The 15,342-nt window shown below is 38.3% G+C and overlaps 1 protein-coding gene across 3 annotated transcripts in view; it reads left to right on the plus strand.

Annotated features, from left to right (window-relative positions):
* The window catches only part of DDR2 (discoidin domain receptor tyrosine kinase 2), a 226,503-nt gene that overhangs the window by 26,409 nt on the left and 184,752 nt on the right, over positions 1-15,342 (plus strand). For all 3 annotated transcript variants that reach the window (XM_056815465.1, XM_056815466.1, XM_007480672.3), the window contains exon 2: positions 3,037-3,220. The gene's annotated coding sequence lies outside the window, so the exon portion shown is untranslated. The remainder of the gene's footprint in view (positions 1-3,036; positions 3,221-15,342) is intronic.

The raw sequence follows: 15,342 nt of genomic DNA on the forward strand, positions 1-15,342 counted from the left end.
TTGTTTTAATTTTCATTTCTCTAATCAATACTGATTTAGAGCATATTTTCATATAACTATAGATTTATCAATTGACAAATTGCTCTTATTTTTATAAATTTGAATCAAAGTATGTTTGAGAAAAGAGATCTTTATCAGAGAAACTGGTTATGAAATTTTTTGTATTACTTTATTTTCTGGTACCTTTTATCAAAATGTAGTTTTCCCGATTTTCTCTTTTCATGGCTTATTTTTATTTTTGCTTTGTCTAAGATCGTGATTGCTACTTCTTCCTTTTTCATTTCAACTGAAGAGTGATCAATTCTGCTTCAATTCATAATTATAACTGTGTGTATGTGTCTTTCTGTTTCAAGTGTATCTCTTGTAAATAACATATTGTTGGATTCTGGTTTCTAATCCATTGTTCTATCTGCTTCCATTTCATGGGTGAGTTCAACCCATTTACATTCACAGTTATGATTAGCAACTGTGTATTTCCCATCATCCTATTTTCTTACATTTTCCTTCTCTCTGTTTCTTTTTATCCTGTCTCTTCTCAAAAGTCTGTTTTGCCTCTGACCACTGAGTCTTTTAATCTGCCTTCCTGTTTATCATCCCTTCCCCTTCTTTTATCCATTTCCTCTCCTATTTCCCTGTTGGGTAAGAGATTTCTAAACCTAATTCTGTGTGAGTGTGTGTGTGAGTGTGTGTGTGTGTGTGTGTATGTGTGTGTGTGTACCTTTTTCCTCTTTGAACCATTTCCAATGAGAGTGATGCTCAATTATTTCCTTCCTCACTTCATTTTCCTTTCACTATAAAAGATCATTATTTCACACTTCTTTTATGTGAAACACTTTTCCCCATTCTGCCTCTCTCTTCTCTTTCTCCTAGTACATCCCACTTCCTTGCCCTTTCATTTTTTAACTCATCTAACATGATCAACTAATGTCCATACCCTCTGTCTATGTATACTGTTTCTAAATGACAAATTTAGATGTGTTTAGGTCCCATTATAATTTTTTTTGAGGCTTTGGTAGTAGCAATTTTTATATTATTGTCTCTTCCTTTGACTTTTTGTCTTTGTCTTCCCTGCCACTAAGGTAGATTTTTTATGTTTAAGTTCTTTTTGTTGTTGTTGTTTGTTCATTTTCCCAGTCTATTTCTTGATTTTGAACTTTATGTTAAAATTGAGCTTTTCTCACTTGGGGGTGGGAAAGTACTGTCCCAAGCTTTAGATTTTTTCATGCTGCTGTTTTCAGAGCTAGTTTTGGGGGTCTACAAGTTTCGGTGCTTCCAAGGTGATGTGATCCAAGGAGAGGTGTTTTTACTGCTCTCCAGTTGGGTTCTCTGACCTTTTCCCTTGAGAGTCCCTGCTCCCTTTCATCTACAAGCATTAGTGCTCCTCTTATTCCTGGAATAGTGATCAGGTCCCTGCTCCCTTACAAACAACCCATAAGCATTCCTCACTGTCTTGGAACTATGACCCAGAACTTCATATGGGCAATGGAACTGCTAGTCACAGAATAGAGTGCTAGCTGCACCCAGTGCCATTAAAGGGTAACCTTTTTTTGACCAGTTATTTGACTTCCTTCAGTCTCTGAGTTGAGAACTTCCAAGGCTACTGTTGATTTTGTTGTGACTACCTCCTAGGTTAATTGCTGGTGTTGCTGAGTATGTTCTAAGCTGGCTTATCTTTCATGTCATAGATGTCTCCTAACAATTTCCAAGTCTGTTGGGGCAAACCTATGGTACATGTGGCAGAGAGGGCACGTGTGCTATTGCCCCAGAAAAGAGTTCACCAGAATTCATGAATAGAAAGCTAGAGGGATGTGGGGCTAGGATACTCCTCTCTCTCTCTCCCATCATGCCTGAGGACATTTCTCACATCACCCATCCCTCTAAAACGTTCACCATTACTGTTCTGAATTGTGTTAGGCTGCAAAGACTGTCTTACCCTGACCTTTTGTTGATTCTTCCACTCCACAAATCGATTTGAGGCATTGCTTTAAAGTTGTTTGGAGGGAAATGATGGGAGAGTTTGGCTGGATTGCTGCCTCTCATCTACCATTTTGGCTCTACTTTATGCTTTTAATTTCCTTTTCTTGGATCACTGCTATTGCTAGCATTTCTAGAACTATACAAAATAACAGTGAAGATGATTAGAACTTTTTGGTGGGGAGGGATAAGGAAGGTATATGGATAGGGACATTATTGGAACTTGGTTGATAACAGTACATACAGATATATCATCCTTCCTTTGATTAATGAAGGACTTAACTACATTCATTCAGAAAATGAAAGGAGCTTTTTCATCTTCACTACAAAACAATCTCCTCTAACTCATATGGCCCCTCTGCCTTCCCTCTGACACTAGCCACGACAAGAGACTTTAAAATGCAAAGTCTCCTACTACAAGGCAACTAGTGATGATCTCTTCAACATGAACATTTCTGGTAAAGGCTGGTTTACTGAGGTTTGCTGTCTTATGAAAGGGACTAACTATTCCTTCTCCATCCCTACTTCAACACACACTACCTATGTGATGTTGAACGAGTCATTTTTCTACAAGCCCCAGTTTCCTCTCTTCTGAAGTAGGGAAAAGAATACACATACCATTTATCTTACAGAGATACTATGGAGAAAGTGCTTTGTATACACCAAAGCACTATAGAAGTACAAGTTGTTATCATTATCATTATTATTATTATCATCCACTTTTATTTATTCAGTGACCTCCACAAATTAAGGCAGACACACACCCCAAATGCCCTGCTATTAGGTAGAACTTCATGGAGTTCCAGCTGCTACTTTTTCTTCACTTCAGTTTCTTAAGTGCATTAACCCCATAAGCCATTGGGAAAATAAGTCATCTTCCAGCTTCCCCCATACCTCAACATTTAGAGGAGTATTATCTAAGCTAATCTATTTTCTGAGGAACCTTTCTGGGTTTCTTAAGGTACTTGCATTAGATCATGTTCTGCAGAGCTCTCCCATATCCATAGCAAATGTAAAATCCAAAAAGCTGTTTAAGACATTGATTTGCTTTCCTTCCCCAAGGGAGACCTACAAAAGGGCCAAGGTTTGTGCCCTAGAAGTCCCAAAGGTTGTGGCCCGAAGAAAGGAAGCCAATTGTCTTCTTGATTGGGAGACTGGGAGAGTGAAAAGGAAAACAGCCCATCTGGTCCATCCAGGCACTGAGGATCCAGCACGACCCTCCAGAGAATGTTCTTCACCTCATAATGTAAGTATAATTGGTTCCTGTTGTCTCCCGTTTCCTGCCTGAGCTGAGCGCTCTCCAACTGTGGTTGGGATGTATACCACAAATCTGACACCAGAGCCTTTCCAGGGCTAATATTCTCATTCCAAACAGCTTTAGTAGAAAGAGTATGGCCTCTGGAGTTGGAGATCATGAGTTCTTGTGTCAACCCTGTTACTTAAGTGACTTCGGGCAAGTCACTTAAATCTTCTGGACCTCAGTATTGTGAAATGTGGATGTTGAACTAGATGTCCCCTAAGGTTCCTTTTGATCCTTATAGCCCTCTCTCTCAACTTTAAATACTGTGATCCTCATATCCCTCCCATTCCCACCAACTTTTTTTGCCATATCGGGGTAGGGATGAGTGTGTAAAATGGACATCTAATGGGAAGGCAGAAAATCTATTTAAGTAGGGAAAGTGACAGTGAAAATCATTTGTCTTTGTGAATTCCACCCCTCCTACCTTCTCTTCTGTCTTCTCCGTACTTCTCAATCTTTGGAATTCTTCATTGGTTTTGGGCTAGCTTTGGAGTGGAAAGCCTAGAATGGGGTAGCCTTAAGAGCTTTAAGAAATCAATGAAAATGTGACATTTTGCTGGTTCAAAGAGGCCTTTGGAAGGTAGGATGATTCCTAGGACTCTTCGGAACAGCTATATGGAACAGTGCATAAAGCACTGAATTTGGATTAATGAAAATCTGAGTTTGTATCCTACCTCAGGTCTAGTCATTTAAGCTCTTCCAGCCTCAATTTTTTCATCTGTAAAATAGTATATAATAAACACCTGTCTCAGAGTGCTGTTGTTATAAAGAACAAATGAGACAACAGTTGCAAAGCATTTCACAGATGTTAAAGTGCTGTATAAATGCTGTTATTATTGTTGTTGTTGTAATTACTTGAATATAGAGCTGCTCTTGTCTGAGCTGTGGAATCCATCACATATGACCTAGAGCTGATCCACATTCCATTAATCCATAGAGGTTCCAGCTATTAAGGAGTCTCAAGATTCAGGGTGACCCTTGATCCAAACCAGATCTTGTGCCCCTTTGGTTTGAGTCAGTCCTGTACTTATGGGATTGATTCCTCCAGCCCACATTGATTTCAGTCTTATTTGAACCTCCATAGCACACAGTTAGGAGGGGGAAATCAAAGAAATTATATGATGCCACAAATTGTATTATTAGTTCTTCACGTATAAAGACCTTTCTTGCCCATTTAACTAGGTTATATATTCTTTGAAGCCAGGAACTGTGTCTTCTGGTTCTCTTTTGTCTCTCTCACAGTGCCTAGGACTGAGCTGATGAAAACAGTACATGATTGATAAATTCTCTGTAATGAATAGATGTTGGAATTGCAGCAGCTCACTTTCATATTGTCTTCCCAACAATCCCATGAAGGCCATTGTTCAAGCATCATTAGTCTTATTTTACAGATGGGGAAATTGAGGCTCAGGGATATGGAGGAACTTGCCTAAGGATCATACAGCTAGTGCTTAGCAGAGGCAGGATTCCAACTCAGGTTTTTTACTTCAAATCCAGTAAACCACATGGCTTTCCTTTGGGGTAGGGTGGGGTGTGTGAAGGGGGTCACATTCCTCTCCACTTACTATTTTGAAAAACTCCCATTACATCTCCTCTTCCTGGTGATTATTAATAGTCAAATGTCTGGCAGTGGCTCATAGTTGTGAATGATTTGTAGGGCTATTTTGTATGTTTTTGGTTCCCTGGTGCTGAGGACCAAGCAGGGTCTTAGTTCTAGCCTGTCATAGCATACATTTCACATATGAATAATTCATAGCTATGTTTAGCCACTAACCAAAAGCTACTGCAGGGTTTCTCTATTACCGTAGGATTCTTCAAACATTATTTGCCCATGAATCACTGCTTTACTTTTCAAAGACAATCAGCCCTTGCAGTTTTTTTTTCCTACCCCGTATATAGCCAGTTACAAGAGTGAATCAGTTGTTGTTGTTGTTGTTTTAAAAATAAATGTAACCCATGTTTTTCTTAGAGAACCAGCAGGGGGTTAGTGAATAGAATGCTGGAGTTAGGGTTAGGAAGACTGGATTTCCATCTGTCTCTGAGACTTACTAACTTCTTGAAGGTAACCAAATCACTTAATTTCTCTGTGATCCTCTTTAAAACTACAAAAACTAAGTATGGCTTTCCCCACTGGCAAAGAGGGGTCTTAAACCAAGACATATATATGCTTTTGTTTAATGTATCAATAAGATGAACTGATGCAGAGTGAAATGAGCAGAACCAGGAAACATTGTACACAGTAACAGCAATATTGTGGAATGATCAAATGTGATTGACTTAGCTACTATCAGCAATACAATGATCCAGAAAAATTCTGAGGGACGTATAAAAAAGAATGCTATTCACCTCCAAAGAAAGAACTGTTGGAGTAAGAATGCAGATGGAAGAATATGATTTACTATTTGTTTATTTGGGTTTATGTTTTGGGCTTTTGGTTTTATAAGATTATTCACTTACAAAAGTGGATAATATGCAAATATGTTTGGCATGATAATACATGTATAACCCAGACTGAATTGCTTGTCAGCTGTGGGGGGGGGAGGGAAGGAGGGATGGAGGTAATTTGGATCATATAACTTAGTAAAACTTATTTGGAAATTTGTTATTAAAATAAAATTTATAGAAAGTATGAATAAAAATGAAATCTATGCTTCAAACCAAAGTCACCTTCTAGATATCACCCAAGATCAAACTTTAGCTTTAGAAAATAAAACCACCAAATAGGTTTTTCTGTTTAATCATTTGAAGCCTAGGGTTGACTTCTGTTAGCTTTCTTAGTTCTTATTATCATAGGGTCATAGAATTGTGGGACTAGAAAGAATTTTAATATCACTTAATTCAACCCTTTCATTTTACAAATGAGAAAATTTGAGTCCTAGTGTGGTGAAGTGACTTGCTTGGGGTCAGTAAGTAGTAAAGGAGAAAGTCAGTAAATGACCAAGCTGGGACTCAAACCTGATCACTTGGTATGATGTATTGCATGGGGTGGCATAAAATGAAGGATCGAACCAGAGAATGGGGCCAATGTTTATAAAACCAGACAAAAACTTCCCAGTGAACTGTTTTCCCCCTTCCTCTTCAGTTTCTCTCCGCATTTCGCACTTTCAAAATGGCTCTTGCAAAATCTTTGGAGACTTCAGAGGAACCCACCACTTTCAACCTCAATTAGTCCCTTATGAGGAAAAGATTTGTTTTCAACAGCAAATCACTTGTCTTTATCATTTATTGACAGTTGTCTTCTTAAAAGACAGCAGCTAGAAACGATCTCTTTCCCATGAAAGGGCTTCAAGAGGTTTTTGGTCTTGATTTTCTGGCATTGTAGTTTCAGGTGTATTATAAAACAAGCTTGCACTGGGGTGGTGATGACTTTGTTTGTTTGACAACCTTAAAGTTGGAATTGGAAGCAATTATTGGGGAAACAGAGATAGGATTCTCTGCTCATTGCAAAATGGGGAAAAGATGAGATGAGAGTGAGGCATTGTGATCAAATTGCCAAACAAGCTCCAACATCAGAGATTTTGGAACTCCTTTCAGCTTGATTATTGCTTCAAGCAGATAAAGTCAGAATCTAGATATCACTATTCAGAGAACACAGAGTTAGTGTGAGTATATTCTTATGGATAGAAGGAGGGAATAAAACAGAGATTGAAGGGAGGAGACAAATGAAGACCCAGTAAATACCAAGAGTAACAAGTCCTTGAAATTCTGCCAAGATAGTTGTTAAGAATGCATGAGCATAATAACTGTTGATTCACTGAATCAGTGGGTGGGGTAAAGAATCCTAAATTTCAATATGGTTTCAGTTGATGATATTGATGAGCTGGAGAAGGTCCAAAGGATGTAGACTAACATGATGAAAACTCTTGAGATCATATCAGTTCATGTTTATAGTTTGGAGATGAAGAAATCTGCAGCAGGGGTTGGGTTGTGGTACCAGGGCAGGAAGAGAAGTGATATGATGATCATTGTTGTTCGTTCCCCTTTTAGTCAGGCCCAACTCTTTTTTGTGACCCTATTTGGGGTTTTATTGACAAAGATACTGGAATGGTTTGACATTTCCTCTCCAACTCATTTTATAGATGAGGAAACTGAGGCAAAGAGGGTTAAGTGACTTGCCAAGTATCACAGAGCTAGTAAGTGTCTGAGGCCAGATTTGAACTCACAAAGATGAGTCTTCCTGACTTCAGGCCTGACACTGTATCTACTGTATCACCTAGCTTACAACTGACCAAGTCCACTTTCTGTTAGAACAGTCAGAGGAGCTTTTATGGAAACATCTGGGAAGAGGTGGTGTGCTTTCTCTGAAATGGGGTGGTGGTGGTGGTGACTACAATCTCTGTACCTACCTTACCTTTCAGAACTTCCCTCTCCCATGCCTTTGTATAGTACAATCATTCCCAGCAACTCTTCATGGTGCCCCCCACCCGACCCCATGGCCTGTCTCTCTGCCTTATTCCACAACTTTCTGGAAGACAGGCTGCCCTTTCTCTTGACACAACCATATCCCTGTCTTCTGCACTGGTCAGATTATTCTCAGTGTTTCCATGGCCATTTCTTCCTAAACCCATTAGATTATCCTCTATGCCACCATTTTTATTCTTCTAGTCACCCACTTCCCTGAAATTGCTTTTACCTTGGGTGAAAAAATTCCCAATTTTAGCCCTGTCCATTCACAAATGGAAGTAGCCCAAAGAAAGCCCGTCACCCTTGGAAACTGCCCAATGACCTGATAGAAGGGCAATGGGATTATTTTCCAGAGGTTACCTTGCTTTGCCCAACTCCCAGCTCTAGAGAAACCACTTTAAGTTATTCCACTTTGGCTCAAAGATTTTAAATCAAACAGACATAAGGGGTGACCTTGGGTACCAAGCTGATTTTACCACATGACCTGTAAGTCCATTTCCCATTCTTGCCCTTCAAAAAATTGTTTAAGGAACCTATCATTTCATTAGTCTGTTCCTTATCCATAGGGAGGATGGAGCAAATGGCAACAGTTATTCCCATTCACTGTTTGCATTGTTTGCCCAAGAATGGGGGGCATCCCATGGGGAGAGGCATGCTTAGAAGAACAGGGAACGATGGGAGGGAGGCTCATCTGGCTTGGGTGGAGCTTGGCTTTTCTTCTTGTAATAGCTGCCACTACCTTTACTACCCGCCTCCCTGTGACAGCTAGACTCAGACAGTGGTGTGAGTCTGGAGTCCCGCTCTTAATTCCCCTGGAGAACCCCACCACCTGTCTCTCATTTGGGGTTTCTGAATTCTAGAATGATGGCACACTCAAGCTCCAAGAATAACCAGGCAAACAGACAGAAGGCAGTCATTCTGCAATTGGGGCCAAGCAAGAGTTATTAAGAAAGGGAGCCTACACTGCAACATCTGTTCTGCAAATGCGAGGAGATTAGGGGCCAGGAGTGGGGAGGAGGAATGGCTCCATGAGGGGCAGTAGCTTGGGGTTTCATGCACATTGCAGCATGGTATCCAGGCTTGGCAATCTGAAAACCTGGGTAGGAGTCCTGGATCTACAAATCACTGGCAGTGGGACCTTGTGGACAAGATGCTTCATGACTCTCTTGGCTATCATCTTTAAAACAAGGCATTTGGAATAGATGATCATGGGCAGCTATCATCCATGGAGTCACGAAATTGGACATGACTGAACAGCATTGTTCTGATCTTTCCTTCTCCCCTTCTTATTTCTGCCCAGGAGAGCCAAGAGAACAAGAACACAAAACTCCCCGAACAAATTCTCCTGCCAAATACAAATGAGAGTCCTGTATCTGAACTGATCTGGCTTAGATCCAGTTTAGATAATATGAGAACCTGGATAATTTGAAGAAATGTGTCTGGACTTTCTCAGCTTGGGCAGAGTTGGGCAGAGTGGGGAACCAAGCACAGTGATAATTTCCAGCTGGAGAGGGTAGAGATAATTTAGTAAGAGAATGGACCAATAGTAAATATACATTCATGCAATAAATATAATAATAATTAATATAATAAATATAAATACAAAAGAAAACAGTCTAGATAAATTAGAATATATGTAATTCTGGAATGGGTTGGAATGGGATGGGATGGGATGGGATGGGATGAAGATAGCTTCCATGTAAGAAGAAGGAGAAGATCAGGGACTTAGAATAATCTAGGGGGGAAAAGTCACAGAATAATTAACCAAACTACCACTGTCAGCCAATAGTATTTTTCAATCAAGTTCTAATAAGGCCACTCCCTTGCTCCCAAAGCTCCAGTGTTTCCCTATTACCTTTAAAATGAAATGCAAACAATCTAAGACTGAAGACCCTCCACAATATGGTTCTTTTAACCTAGTTTTCCAGTTTTATTTCATTTATTCATCTTCCCATTCACTCTGTTCCAGACAAAGTGTTTCCTGTCTCACTCTGCACTTTCCTATCCACACAAGTCTGTAACATTGTCCCTCTTCATTTCTACTTCTTAAAATTATTTGCTTTCTTCAAGGTTCAATTCAAATGCCATGTTTTCCATAAAAGCTTCCCCTACTATCCTAACAGAAAGTAGTCTTGTTCAGTTGGCTCTGACTCTTCATGACCCCATTTGGAATTTTCCTGGCAGAGATACTGGAGTGGTTTGCTATTTCCTTCCCTAGCTCATTTCGCAGATGAGGAATGGAGGCAAGCAGGGTTAAGTGACTTGCCCAGAGTGACAAAGCTAGTAAGTGTCTGAGGCCAGATCTAAACTCACAAAGATGAGTCTTGCTGCCTCCAAGCCCAGTGCTCTATCCATTAGACTACCTTGTAGTCTCCTTCTTCAAAAATGCCAAAAATATTTATCTTGATCTCTCCTATGAACCCATCTGTCAGTCATTCAATAAACATTTATTGGGACAGCTAGGGTAGCACAATAGATAGAGCAACAGATATGGAGTCAGAGTGGCCTGGGTTCAATTCTGGCCTCACACTTTCTAGCTGTACGATCCTGGACAAGTCACTTAACCTCCATTGACTCTCCCTTGCAGCTCTTCTGTCTTAGCATTGATTCTAAGATAGAAGGTAAGGGTTTTTTTTTTTAAGTTTATTAAAGGCCTCCTATGTGCCAGGTATTTTGCTATGCATCTATCATATGTTATTTTCTATATTTATTGTGTATTTGTTATATTTCCTACCTTCCTCCAACCTTTTAAGACTGCAAGCAGTGATCTATATTGGAGAAGCAAAATGGTGGAGACATTGTCCAGAGTAAGACATGTATTTCAGTGGGCAGCCTATTCAGTTGCCTCATCAGTACATGTATCTTGGACATACACCAAAGATAAACAGTGAACCATGCACACAGTAGGCAATTAATCTTTGTTGAATTGAATCAGCAAATATTTGAGCCTCAGCAACATGCAAAGCACTGTGTTTATAAGCAAATATCAGAAGTGATCCCTGCTTTCAAGATGCTTATGTCTTGTTCAAGATATACCTTATTTAAGAAAGAGCCTTAGTGTTAACATTTTAAGATTCTGTGACTTTTGTCATTGTAAGTTCTGGTACAGTAGGAAAAAAATAACATACTTAGAGTCAAAAGTTCTGGGTCTGAGTTCTACTTTTTTTTCAGTTACTAGCTATGTGACCTTGAAAAACCCATTTTTCCCCTTTTAGTTTCTAAATTTATAACATTAGGCAGTTTGAATGATTTATCTCTCTCTCTCTCTCTTTTCTCTTTCTCTCATTTCTTTTTTCTCTCTCATCTTTCTTTCTCTCATCCCTTTCTTCCTTCTTTCTCTCCTTTTTCCTTTCCTTTCCTTTCCTTTCCTTTCCTTTCCTTTCCTTTCCTTTCCTTTCCTTTCCTTTCCTTTCCTTTCCTTTCCTTTCCTTTCCTTTCCTTTCCTTTCCTTTCCTTTCCTTTCCTTTCCTTTCCTTTCCTTTCCTTTCCTTTCCTTTCCTTTCCTTTCCTTTCCTTTCCTTTCCTTTCTCCCTTTCTCCCTTTCTCCCTTTCTCCTTTTCCCTTCTTAGAACCAGTTCTTAGCATTGGTTATATAGAAGACTGGGAAGGGCTAGGCAACTGGGGATTAAGTGACTTGCCCAGGGTCACAAGCTAGAAAGTGTCTGAGGCCAAATTTTAACCCAGGACCTTGACTGGATAATTTCTAAGGTTTTTATCCTTCTGTTTTAATATTCTGCATATTGACAAATTTAGAACATGGGTGCTGTTTCTAGAACCTGTGAAGACTGTCTAACTCAATTGCTTAGCCTTCTCATTCTAGTGGCCTTTCTTTATTTTTATTTTGGTGGCAGTGATAGAAAGGTTCTGAAACTTTAAAGTACTTGGCAAACACAGATACAGAAGGAGTGTTAGACCTACCTAGGGAACGATGTGAATTAGATGTGATAAATTCCTTATCATTATTTGACCCTTCCAATTAATTGCTGCTTTTCTTTTCTGAATGGATAAAACAGTATTTATTAAGCTTTCCCTATATGTGAAGCAGTGTGCTAAGTGCTGGAGAGATAAATACAAAAGAGAAAAAGTCCTTGTCCTCAAGGGACTTATATTATAAGAAGGAGGAAGAGTATATCATGACCAGAGAAGGAAGTGTTGGTATGAGAAGCCACAGGGATTATGAATGAACAATAGGGCAGTCAGATGAGGTCCTTTTCCAGAGAAAATGTTAATGTTGGTTTGATTACAGTTTTCAGAGCAAGAAGCAAAAAAAAAAATGGACAAAGACACAGAAAATGACCCAGATAATGACCTGGGATCAGCTTTGTTAAGTCAGGGCATGGTCCTAACAGATCAGATTTGAATGATGGAACTGCAGCAGTAGTAGAGTGGGAAATGGACAGGATGAAGAAACAGGGTTTTAGGAGGAGAATTCTTTGTCTTGAATTCTTCTAATAGAATTGGAGAAAAGTAACTAAAGGTTATTTAGTCCCAAACCATCTTGGACCATGAATCCCATTATGCTGCCCCTAGCTCCTCCTTGGCCAGTGGTTCCTGTCCCTGTCCTGTCATGTGAAAAGGGGGAGTATAGTTGTTTTGCTTGGCCCCGATGTGCAGAACTAGGACCAATGTCAGATTTATCTGCTAGACCATAGACCTTAGAGGGAGGCTGATTTCAGGCAAGTATAACACCTATTTTATTAAGCTCTTACAGACTACAGAAACTGTTACTGTATATTTAAGATCCAAATGAAACATTGGTGGAAAAAGTAGCTTGATGTTGTCATTTGGGGGCCTCACAGCTACAACAATTATTTTACGACGTGCTCATTCCTGTAGAATCAATCAGAGTCTCTCTCTAATTTGTGAAGATCTATGAGACAAACTGTGGGAAAGTAAGAAAGAAAGAAGGTGAGGGAAATGTCATTCTTGTGAGAAGTTTCTTAACTGTTATCTTATAAAGAAACAGTATAAAGAGCTTTCTATTAGGAGTCTGTAAGCAATTGGCAGGCTACAGTGTATTCTGGAAAGTTGGCTTTCTATGAGGGCTGAAGAGCAGACAAGGAAGAAAAAAGAAAAGAAAAGGAATAATAGAATTGATTTCCGGGGGGGACTGAGATGAATTTTTGGCTTGAGGAGAAATATGAAGAGGATTCTTAAGAAATTTTAATCAGTACCTGGAATAAAATGAATGGTGAAATTGTTTCTGAAAGTGAAGTCAGCTGTTCTCACAGTGGAGCTTTAAGGGGAATATGGCTGTGATATTTCTCATAGGCAAAATAATGTAAAGAATTATTGCTATTTTTGTCTTATATTAACAAATTATTTATTTAGCAATTGTACTATTTACTCGATAAGAGATTAAAGTATTGATGTATTATACTGGAAGAGGAAATTTTGAATTTATTTAATAAATAATATGTAATGAAATGAAGTGGAAGTTTGAAACTGATTAATTAATAATAAAGAGGGTAACATTTTATTAATTTGGGAAACAACCCTTTCAAACATACTGCTGGATTTCTCTGGAGCTAAGGATAAGATTAAGTATGGAAAGGATTCAAGTGGCAGGTTGAAAGGTGATGTTTAATGAAATGGGGTTAATCCATTTAATATGTTGGGACTGGTTTGAAATGAAATTTTTTCCCCTCTTTTTTAATATTTTCTCATAGACTCTAAATGCAAATTCCCTGGCAGTGCTGACAGTTAATAGCAATAATTAACACAATTTGCCATCTTATTTGATGCATATTAAGTACTTATGGTTATTTTTCATTGTTGCTATATAGATTGAATACTATTAAATGGTTGGATTGATACATACAACTCATTATTTTAAAGATGGAAACTGACGTGCACCTACTGTAATGTTTTGGACTGTAAATTCATGAGGGTCTCCTAAATTGAGGACAATAAGGACATTATAAACGAAAAAAATTGGGAGATAGAAAAGTTACTTATAATTACATGATACCTGCAGAATCAGCTCAGTTAGTACTTTGTGAATTACTTTCTGTTGGATCATTAGAAAATGACAAATACTTCAATAATAGGGAAAAATATCTGGGAAATGATTTATGCACCTCCTACTGAAGAGAAAAATTGACCTACATGAAACAGAAGCAGCCATTAGGTGTTTATGTTCAAAGAACCTCTGAGATTTAAGAATTTTTCTAGAATTTGGATGATACTATTGTGAATTGATAAGGAATTCTGCTTCTATTTCTAAGCCATTGAATAATCTTATTCACAGATAAATGACTGAAGGGAAATAAAATAGATGGTCTGGAAAGGTTAAATATCAGAAATATCCACTTTAAATATTTTGCATTTGGAGATTGTTGGACAGATAAATATAAACAAACTTGTAAAGATCTGATCCATAGTCTTACATATATACCAGCTTAAGCTTGTATGGATTCATTCAAGCTCTCTGTTTTATATACAAATGCAAGCTTGAAATATTTAGGAACAGCAGTATACTAAGAGTTATGGTCATCAGAAAATAATTGCCTTTGCCAGTAGATGATTTAGATATAATGAGACTCACTATCCTATTTGCAACCTGGCATTCTTGGATTTGTCAGCAAAAATTCTAAGACTATTTCTATGTATTTAAATTTCAAATGTGTACTAATAACAATTCCCTGACATATTTTGACTAGTTTAAAAATGAGATACTGTTTGTCAAGGGTGGGCAGTAGTAGCATTGACCAATTATGAATTTAGAATACACCAATGATCAGAAAATAGGAAAATGGATGCCAGTGGTTTTTTTCAAGGCACACAAACTATAGTAATAGTAGAATGATCAACATTTAGGAATACCCTAATGGAGCTTCATGAACTGATGTAGTATGGTTTTTTTTTCATCCATAAAGAGAGAACATGATGAAATTTTTGTTTCCAATCATAATTTTTGGAGGGCATCAGTTGATACCTGGACCTCCTAGTGGTAACAGCCAAGAAAGGAGTGAAAGCTATATGGTTTATCCTGAGAATAGGTTATGGGAGATAGAATTCTAGCTAAAAATTGAAATTCTATTAGGCTATATGCCAACAATTCACATTAATGAATCTTGTTTCATTAAAATGATCATTTTGTCTAAGCTGTATATGGATGAAAGACGAAGAGAAAAAGTAAATGTTTGATGACGGTTTTTACAAGAAGTAATACAAGCTAAGAAGTAAAGTATTAATGCTAAAAGATTCATTACAGGCCCCAGAAAGTATTCTACTATTCAGATAATGACAGACAGTAGAATTGTGCAGTGGATCACTTCTCATTCTGACATATGGTACCGGGAAGCAGTTACATGAGATAAGCAAGAACGTATCTTTTTATGGCCATCAAAGGTCTGTATGAAGACTTTAGAAGAGTAGGTGAAGAGAAGACCGTGGAGTTAACAAGGAACAGATTTTACTGACCCAAGATAACTACTGATTTGTAGTGGGGGATTTGTGCTTGTGTTCATCCAAACAAAAGGATTACCAATTAATTTAGAATATTTAGAGAAGATAGGCACTAGCAACACTTGGGAACTTGTCTTTATTGACGTTTTGTCACTAGAAGGACTCAGTAAGAACATAAACCAGGTTTCAGTAGTGATGGACCATTTCACAGGTATGCATAGGTCAAAAAGTTTCATTGGATGCTAAAGTAATCT

Source organism: Monodelphis domestica, chromosome 2 (assembly GCF_027887165.1).
Source record: "Monodelphis domestica isolate mMonDom1 chromosome 2, mMonDom1.pri, whole genome shotgun sequence".
Taxonomy (NCBI): Eukaryota; Metazoa; Chordata; class Mammalia; order Didelphimorphia; family Didelphidae; genus Monodelphis; species Monodelphis domestica.